At 38.6% G+C, this 10,194-nt stretch overlaps 1 long non-coding RNA gene across 1 annotated transcript; it reads right to left on the bottom strand.

The window, feature by feature from the left end:
* Positions 1 to 7,852: 7,852 nt before the first annotated feature.
* On the bottom strand, positions 7,853 to 9,930 carry LOC122185471. Its single transcript, XR_006180871.1, has 3 exons — positions 9,791 to 9,930; positions 8,854 to 8,955; positions 7,853 to 7,893 (listed from the first exon to the last, which is right to left on the bottom strand). It is a non-coding gene; the product is annotated as an uncharacterized LOC122185471 (long non-coding RNA).
* Positions 9,931 to 10,194: the final 264 nt, after the last annotated feature.

Below are 10,194 nucleotides of genomic sequence, written 5' to 3'. Positions count from 1 at the left end.
GGAATTAATTGGATATATCTATTTCACAAAACTAACCCTTGATTCAGCAAGAAAATTAATGAAATGTACAGACAGCACAGCTGCCAAGAGTGGTCATTTTAGACATAGCAACCTCAGAACTGAACTTTTATGCAATGAATTTAGGAATTCACACTACGAAGCCGCAACAGCTGAGCATTCTCTGCCTGAGAAGTCTACTAGCAGGAATAGTTTCTAAGGGATTAAGATATTACGTGTATCACACTAACTTGCTAGAGTTCTTTATTATGTGTATGTAATCCTAAGCACTGAAAACCTGCCTCCTGCTTTTTTAATTATTTAGAGAATAATCACGTCACTGGTGGGTTTTAGAAGGTGTTTGTGAATTGAAACAGAAAATGAGACCGCAAAACCTGAGCCTTAATCCTCCAATTTAATTTCCTTTAATCTTGCTCATAGAATATAACCTCTTTTTTAGTTATCCAGTTTTCCACCAAAGCCCAGCTGTTTCAGATCCTCTTATGCCTTTTTACCATGAGATACACGCATTGCCCTTCTCCAGGCAGACCTCCCCCCTGCCCAGTTTCTCCCTCTAGTGTTCAACACACCATTTGGCTCCTAATCTAGGGTGCCTAACACAATAAAACTAGAAAAGGAATGGTAGATACAGCATTGGAAGTGGTCATTTGGCAACCTGCAGGGCTCACGCTTGCAGCAAATACTCAAAGCGCAGGTAGGGTAGCTAACACAACATTAAGGCTAAATAAAAAAAACAATTTAAATTCACTCCCATTGAGGTTTGAAGCTGGGATAGGTAATTTGTTCCAAATGGAAGAGGAACACCACAGGCTTTAGTGCTCTAGGCTTTTCTGGGTCTCGATCATTTAACTCATCATGGGGTTTCTTCACTCAACCTGACCTCCAGTTGTTTTTGAACACACAAAAGATAACTTAAAGGGACTGTACTGAGGAGAGAAAGAAGAAAAACCCTACTTACATAATTGGTTTATTTTATCAGTAACTGCATTATGGTCAGTACTAAGCAAGAAAACTTGCTAAAGCAAAACAGCAATAAGTATAAACATAGAAGTCTTTTCATTCTACATTAAATCAAAATATCTTACTTAAGATCAACATTCCCAGCAAAATGAGGGAGAACCTAAAAAACCCCAGTGGCTCAGACATATTCCATTTGGTGTGATAAAAGACAAAGACCCACATACCTTGCAACGTGTAATTTACTTCAAAGGACAGTAGCTTATAGCCTATGATTTTAATGATTGTTCTACAACTGATCATTTTGTGAAGTACCAAATAAAGTGCAGTTAAACTAAATGTTATCCTCTTACCCTCCCAGACAACAGTATTTCATTTAAGCCATTCAGATAAAGGTAGTTCTGAGGGTTAGTTGTAGATTTGAAAGCTTGTTCATAGTTATTTGAGCTCCAAGACCTGGATCTTATTTAGACTAGTTCACTATTTCTAAAAATGCTTTGGAACTTTAAAATCACACATATACAGCACTTTGATTAAAATAACTATGCCTCCTATGGGGCTCAGTTTTTATTTTACGTATACCAGTACATGTTGAATCAAGACAAACTTAAGACAATTAAAAAAAAAAAAGACTAATTATATTGTTTTATCACTCAAAATAATGATCTTACCAGCACTCATATTAGTGGGAAAACATATGTAGCCTGTACTCAAAAATGCTCTATCTGCCTTTACAGGATTAAATGAAGAGCTGACATCTCAGAGAGCTCTCAATCACAGGGGACTCATTTTCTCTTTATTCATTCTGTATCAACTTGAAAGATAGAAGTGTTTAACAGAGACTTTTCCCCAGACATGCATTGTTTTCACTAATATTTTCACACTATGGTATAGCAATCCTGTCCAACACCTCACGGCAAGCAGCATCTTGAACATAAAATATATACTGTGCCAGCAGAGGAAACAGTCTGTTTTTCTATCTAGTAGACATATCAGTGGGTAGCAGGAAAGAATGTCAGATATGCTCATCAGTCATAAATAATTATAGATCCCTATCATCATTGTTTTTCTCCACAATCACCTTATCTCTGACAAGATGCAAAAAGCCGCCTACAAGGATTCGTGCCAGCAAGTTGGCTGCCATGGAAGTAGGAGAAGAATGAAGATGCGTTGTCCAAATGTTTCTGCTGTTACTTGTGAATAGAAATGAACACTCATACTTCTTTTTTTTTTTTAAAACCAAATGTAAAAAGGTTTCTAGAAGCTTGCTTCAAAGTTTCATGTACTTTTCAAGAAGACACTGAGTGTTTTCTTGACGTAGTTCATGATTATTTTTCATAGCTCTTTAAATAGTGAAAAAGTACTCCAGTAAGTCCTAAAGAGGGAAAGCTTTACCTAGTGATCAATCAGGAGCATCTCTGGAGCCCACAACACAGGCAGTGCAGTGCTTCCCTACAGAGATATTTAATTAACTGTATGAATGAAATGACCATATGGAATATTTCAGCAGTGAACAGAAAATATTACTTCAAAAAAAAAAAAATATATATATATATATAAAAATATTGCATGAGATTCTAAAACAAAGAGGAAGGTATAAGTTTCAGAAAGATCCCTGTTGAATACTCAGAATATCAGCACGAGAGTCATGCTGATACTAGAATGGGAAAGTATTAAGATAATCTATAGAAAGAAACCAGGCAGGTTATCATAACAATTCTGGGGCACTTGGATTGCTTGGACAAGTTGCAGAAACGTAAGAATTTAATCTCTTTCTATTTAAGACCAACTGCGATGGCCATATGCTGTTCCACATTCATTGTGCATTTTGTTTGTCCCACTAGACTCTAAGCTCTTTCAGGCAGGGCCTGCCTGGTTGTTTGGCACAAACTCCCTGTTACACAATACCGGGTACACACAAGTAGGGGTTACACTTATTATGTTAATCCTCTCTAAAGCTTGCTAATTAAAATAAAAAACCCTGATAAAACGATGTTCCAGTTTTTACCTAAATCAACAGAATCAAGGACATTTTTAACTCACCAGAGGACTGGTGTGAAGAATCAAATATCATTTGCAAAAACATAGGAGAGCAAAACTCTATTCTAACCATAGCAATAAACCTATAGACTCAGACCTGGGTGAAACTGTTGGGAAACAGTAACTCGAACCATTAGTCCTCCTACGGATAGGAGCAGAGCTTGTCCATACCGCTCTGAGCACAAGCCATGTGGTAGATACATATGTACATATAATTTGCTTTCTCTACAGAACCAAGTGAACATAACAGGTCAACACATTCTCATTCCAAGACCTTGTAGCTTTTACAGACAAGCATTGTCTGCTGCGTGGAGAGACCATCACGTTGGACTCAAGTTTCTTCCTTGCACCTCCTCCAAATCACACTGCAGAAGCTTGCACGCTCCTTACTCCTCATAACCCTAATTATGAGCCTGTCATAAATCAGACCCAAGTACTTAAAAATTGAGGAGGATACCTGGTTTTTGTACCCTCTATGCTGTTTCTGTGATCTTTTCAGCCCCCATCACTGGGGCTGTACCCATAGCAGACCAGGCTATGAGCATTCATTATGAAACCTTTTAAATCTGTGCCCAGTTTAGTGATCAAGGTGAACCCACTGATAGCTTAAAAAAAAAAAATAAAATAAAATAAAAGAATCCCCACATATTAATTTATTTGCATTGACATCAGAGGACTGTATAGAACACAAGAATGAAAGACTGTAGCAAGCCACCTGATTTCAAAGGCAGCTTTAGGTGATTGACGTAGGCTGGAGTATGTCTGCTAATACTCTATCACAGTTACAGTCTAGCAGGAGAAACATTTACATGAGCAAGCACAAAAGTCCTTGCAATAATGTTTGTTCTACTATTTGGTAGCTGAGATTTCTTAACTGTTTTCCAGGCATATGCCCAAGCAAACTCTAACAAAGGAAGCAAATATTATGATGACTGAAAGAACAACTGCAAACCTAAGACAATAACAACATTTCATCAAGATCATACCAGCTTCTATTATTGCTCTCCATTTATTGAATATAGCTAAAAGTCATACCAATAAAAAAAAAAATCCAGATTAAAGCGGATAAATTGGGGGTAAGGAGGAGGAGGGCTGTTTGTCTAGAGCTTAGGCTTTCTTGAAAGCACAGCCTGTACCCGATTTACATGTCCTAATGCAGACCAGAGAAAAGAATATGTTATTAAGCCTTTTAATTTCCAGCACACTTCTGTGATTGCAATTTAAATGAAAACACATGACTTGGAATCCCACTTGATCTCTTCGCACTAGTTCCGGCAGTGCACAGGCTTTAATTCTAATCAGGATAAACAAATCCATAGCTGAGATCGGTAAAGAGAAACACACAGCAGTTTCATGAGAAAAATCTTGCTTGGCTTTTTTGTTAAATGCTGGATAAAGGGTGAAGTACTGAGCAAAGACCATAAACTAGGTCTACACTAGACTGAATGAAATTAGAAAAAGAATGGAAATACTGGGAAGCAGAAGGGATCCGGAATAGATCTGAGAGAGGTAGCACTGCTTCAGTGCCTCTTATCAGATGGCAGAAAGGGTGGTTTAGTGCTTTCATTGATTCTCATTTCAGTTGGTGTTATCTTGGGATATTAACAGTTTCTCTCCCTGTGGCCAAAGCTTTGAAATCTAAGGGTGATTAAATTAGCTTTTAAGCAAAACATAACACGCAGTGTGCAAAAACAGTAACTTAAGTAGAACAAATGACCTTAGCAGCCTGCAGATGCCATCATATAGATTGCTTGTTACACATTCATACCAAGCACCAGGGCGTGGAGCAAGACAATCCCACTCTGAATGGTCCGGTTTTTTAGGCATGAGGCAATGATAAATGGATACTTCAAAGGAAAAATAAAAAGGCTTTCAAAGCATAATAGAAATTAGAGTTCATCAGTCAAAGATAAGGAGTGGCTTATCAACAAGGTTGCCATTTCTAGAAATGAAAAGACTCATTTCAGTAGTTAAAAAAAATAGAATGTCTGACAGAACTAGTATGAGAAGGCAGCAAGGACAACAAATGTCACATTAAAGCAGATATATTTGCTGGTGGGTCATTTAAATAGTGCCTAAAGGATAATCCCAGCAAGATAGGTATTTGAACTTCGTTTAGCAGCATCCCTAGCTGAGATAAGGAGGTCTAATCACTTTAGAAGACCAACAAAGTCATTAGAGGAGAGTTAGGGAAGAAGCAGCTATACTTATTTTAAAATAAGATTTAGCAGAATAATTTCAGCAGCCAGCTTGAAGCTACGAATATTTATAACTCCATCAGAAAGCCCAACTTTATGGTATGCCAAAAAGCTGACTGTGCAACAGACTAAGAGTTGTTGCCTATAAAGAAAAATATAAAATTAACACGCATTTTGTTATTATGTTTTCAGAATGGCAGACTACACCCAATTTCTTCTACGCATTAAGTGTTTTAGAACAATACGCTCTGTATGTCTAAACAGCTTCATGCCCTTGTAAATAGTACACAGAATTCAGATGACACAGTAGGACTCAAGCAGTTGGTTCGACCTTGCCTTTCACGCAGAACTGCAACCATTACAGACTCATACATACATACCATTACTCTGCAACCCAGCAGAGTCTGGGGCATGGGAAGCAGTTTCTCAAAGTTATCACTAGCAGGGATATCACTGGTACTAATCTGTTAGCAACACTTATCCTCTAACAGAACACTAATTAACTCAGATTAAGTTTTTATATTGTTTCTTAGCCTCTAGGAATGCGTAATGGTTATAAACTGAGCAAAGATAAGGGAAGTTATATACTAGTCTTTAAGAGATTGATAAAAACTTGTTCTAGTCTTTGCCTGTTACTGTATGGTCTCAAACTTATTAGATTTTATTGTTTCATGGGTGTTTTGTTTTGTTTTGTTTGGACAAATGAGATTTGCTTTTAATAATAAACAGAGAAACAAGGAATGTCCTTAGCAAGAACAGAAAAGAACACAATGCCAAGGTGAGAAGGCTGACTTACCCAATTTTTAGCTACTGGTATAACATTCTTCAGCAGCCAGAAGTATGAGCCTTAAGATGAAGAGGGCAAGGGGCCAAAGCCATTCTACAGACTGCCCAACTGCTTCAAGTGGACTATCCTGTGCTCAAAGCATCATCATTTGTGATGGTCATCACTTAAAGTAGAGTCACATCAGCAGTGATCACCCTGCTGCTTTAGGCACCCCTCTTCTTGTTCTTCAGAAACTTGAAAGAGAAACATCCTTGGACAAACATTTTCATCCTCAAACACTTTCTGCTCTAAAGTCACCCCCTGCATTAAAATGAACTGCAGCATGAATTAAGCCTTTTAAAGTGTGGCTTCCACCAACCACCATCCAATGAATATTTTAAATCATGAGATCTCTGCTATAGGGGCAAACGCAACACTTGCATTTCTAGAATCAGCAAGTCAACGCTCTTCAGATGTTATTAGTACAGACAAGGTGCAAATTACACCAAGACACCAACCAGGGTAAATCAATATCAGTCGAAGAGCCTCTTTGTCTGGTCTCACTATAACCAGCTGTGCTGAGGCCAAGTGCTTACAAGCTCTTAAACACACTGTTAGCAGTGATATGTGCACATGCCTGAAAAAACAAAGAAACAAGGCTTCATAGCCTGTTGATTTTTACCTCCTCACACTTTTCTACCTAAAGATTGAGTCAGTTTAGAGACAAACAGGGACAATCGGCTGTTTTATAACTCTAGCATTAACACAGAGGGAGATGCCGGGTAGATCACAAGCTGCTGCCCTTCCTTTCCAATTAACACTTGACCTTCTATTTCCAGCTTGCCTTACACTCTTTCAGTTCACCTTCCAATCAACATCATTCACTGCTGAGACCAGACATGGTACACCTATGGCAGAGGTTATGCATATTACAATATACACTATAAATGGAGAGGTTAAAAATAAACATGGTTTACAACTTGTTCTTGACAGTAAGCGTTAGGAAGAGAAAGTCTGACTGACTTACCCACAGCGTATTGACAATAAAACTTGGGAAATACTTTTAGTAGACTACATAAACTAGATCTGATTTTTAAGAACGCAGAAAGTAGCCACATTGTCTCATGCCTACCACATTCCTCCTATCTACATACTGCTAAGAGCAGCTTCTTCACTGGAAGCTCAAATGAAAACATTCCCCAGGCTCCTGGGCTACAGTTTCCTATTCCTGCTGCTCTACCCTTATGAGTCAAAAGGATATTTGCACAGATGCATGAATTTTGGATAAAAGCTATTAGATCATGATCCTAAACTTCTGTCTGCCTTACAGTAAGTGAAGGAAGGAGGGTGTAAGTCAAGAAGAATTTTAAAATACAATGTTTAATGTAGAAACGCTAATTTAAAAATATACTAAAAGCATCTTATCTCCTTGGAACCGAAATTAGGGTATTTCATATTTAGCTTCGGCCTGGGCTCCCTGTTCCCTGCATCACAACATGATAAGGGCTGGAAAGGACTGGGAAGTGTGCAGTCCATCTCCTGCTCCAAGCAGGGGTCAGACCACGCTGCTCAGAGCTTCACCCAGTTGGTGTTTGATAGTCTCCACAGATGAAGCTTGTACAACCTCTCTGGCCATACTCTTACTCAACCAGACTAATGAGGAGAACATCTTCCCCTTACAGCCATTGCTTCTCAACCTTCTGCCATGTGCTGCCTGTAAGAAGCCTGGCTCTGCCTGTTCAGTAACCTCCACAAAGGCACTGGGAGGCTGCTGCCAGGTCCTCCATAAAGCCAAGTGAATCACAGTTCCCCTGTATGCAGACACTGCAGCATATCCTGGGAGCTATGGTTTTATTTTATGAGATGCAGTTCTGCATGTCCAAATTATGACTTCCAAGAGAAACTGCAGCAGTACTGTCAAAAAAACAAATAGGTCAGGGTTTGGGGTGGTTTTGTTTTTTCCCAGCAAGACAGCCACCCCCCCAAAAAAAAATATTTTAAACTAACTACAGCAGTAACGCAACGCAAGAACTGTTATAATCATCTCTTTTTTATCCCAGCATCTCAACAGTAAGACTATAAGAACTGCCACATTTGAAAATAGAGCAGTAAATCCCTGGCAGCATTTACCCAAATACAGAAAAGACATATTCCATACAGAAGTCTAACAACAAAAATAGAGAAGGTCTGACTTCGAAAATCCAGTTTGCCTTACTTGTTATTTAACAAACACCTTCCACTAAAATCTTACAGTTTGTTGACAGCAATCTGAAATGTGTTAAAGTAGGATACACATACAGAAAGCCTTATTTACTAAAGCAGAATTATTTCTGGAAGAGCTGAATGTAGAACAAGCTACATCTTGCTCTAGTTTACAGCTGAGCATCCTGTTTACATGCTGATGTCTGTGTTTGTTTTTTGGATAGAGGAAGCAATGCTGAAAGACTTCAAATAATTCTGCCTCACACTGCCTATCAAGTTATTCCACTTCCATAGGAAACAATGGCTTGGGGTCAAGTTAGCTCATGCAGAGAAATGTGAGAAAGCAGAGTTGTCTCACTGCTCTAAGACAATGTCATTTTAACAGCTTTGATACAAGGATTTTCTTTACCAGCTTCTTCCTCCTTTCTGTGTCTGAAATACATATAATTTCCTCCTGGCTCTTCTTTTCGCTTAGAATACTGTTCAAATTCTTTTTCCTTCTATCTAAACCTTATCCTACTCCCCCTTCCACAGGAGGAAGTGCTAAAACCTTGACAAGATTTACTCTGTCTTCAAGCTACACAGTCTTTACTCATCAGTGTAAACTATGGAGCTATGCACAGCAATATCTTTTACATTAAATAATAATATATGCAAGTATATAATGTATACCTCAAGATACAAAATGGATGGTCCTATAGAGAGTTAAGAAGAAAAAGCCAGGATAGTTTTCCATATGAATCTCCATACAGTTGCCAACTGGATTTTGCAGCCCTGTGCTCAGCAAAGCGCAGTAAAACAAGAATGCAGTTAGTATTCTTAGAGTGCTCTGAAAAAGAACAGGAAGAAGCAAGAAAATAATCTTGCTCTGTGCCAGAAAGAAGGGCTGGAAAGTCAAAGAGGAAAATTCATGCTCCATCCTCTACAGTACACAATCAGCATCACTCTTAGTCACTCTCATGCATCACAGTGACACTAAAGGTAATAATAAGCTGTACGTGAAAGAAAGGAAGAGATGCTGTTACAGTATTTCCCCCTCTCCTTTAACTCTACATGCCCTCCAGAAGAACACATTGCTTCCAGGACATTGCAACTACAATTTGCTGAAGTTCCGCCCAAGAAGGGACCCACTGTGCACACTTTCCAGCATCTCGGGATATATTGATTAATGATTTATAGCAATACAGCCATTCAAACAACTGGACTCAACTCAGTCTTTCAATTTTTAATTTAACAGCTGACTCACTCTACCTTCAGAGCAATGCTAAGCAGCATGAGGCAAGCCCAACCACAGAGAGCCCTGGAACACAGGTGATGCTGGGGCAAGGCAGAGGCAGCGATGACTCCCTAATATATTAAACATGGCTTCAAGAGCCATAAAAATGGAGGAGATCCAGAACAAAATATGGAATAACAGCACCGTCCTGTTTCTTCTATAATTGCTTGCCTAACTTTGCAAATAAGTATCTATTCGTCCCTCTAGGCTTGCATATACCAAATCATTACTTGTGTCAGGGGCCCTGTGAAGCGGTATAGCAAAAACACACAGTAAAAAAATCCTGCAGAGTCCAAGGTTATATAGAAGGGAAAACAAGTTCACTTTTTTCACCTCAGGGGCAAAATTGGAGTTCACATGTGTGATGGACTGAATAATGCTTCATCACAAGAGCCAATTTTCCTCCAGCTCCCTGCAGCTCTTCAAACATAGATTGTATTTTTGTTCTTGATTTGCTAAATGGCTTTTCTCTCTATCATACCTTTAAAAAAATAAAGATAAGTGATAAATACAGAATACCGTGACATACACAGCTCAACAGGAACTAGCTATTTTTAGGAAGTTCTCATTAAATTTATACAGATACATTTAAAAAGTTACATTACTCCCCCCCCCTCCACAAGGAGAAAAGTAATACTTCCTCAGTGAAAACAAGAGAGAAAATGCTTGGTGCTTATTAAAGTTATCTAAAAACATATCCACTAGCTTCTAACAAAGAACTCTAGGGTGGTTCCATC

This window comes from Lagopus leucura, unplaced genomic scaffold (assembly GCF_019238085.1).
Source record: "Lagopus leucura isolate 7727_CA_CO unplaced genomic scaffold, USGS_WTPT01 Super-Scaffold_100029, whole genome shotgun sequence".
In the NCBI taxonomy this organism is placed as follows: domain Eukaryota; kingdom Metazoa; phylum Chordata; class Aves; order Galliformes; family Phasianidae; genus Lagopus; species Lagopus leucura.
The sequence above is the reverse complement of the archived record's forward strand: the minus strand, read 5'-3'. Positions and strand labels throughout refer to the sequence as shown.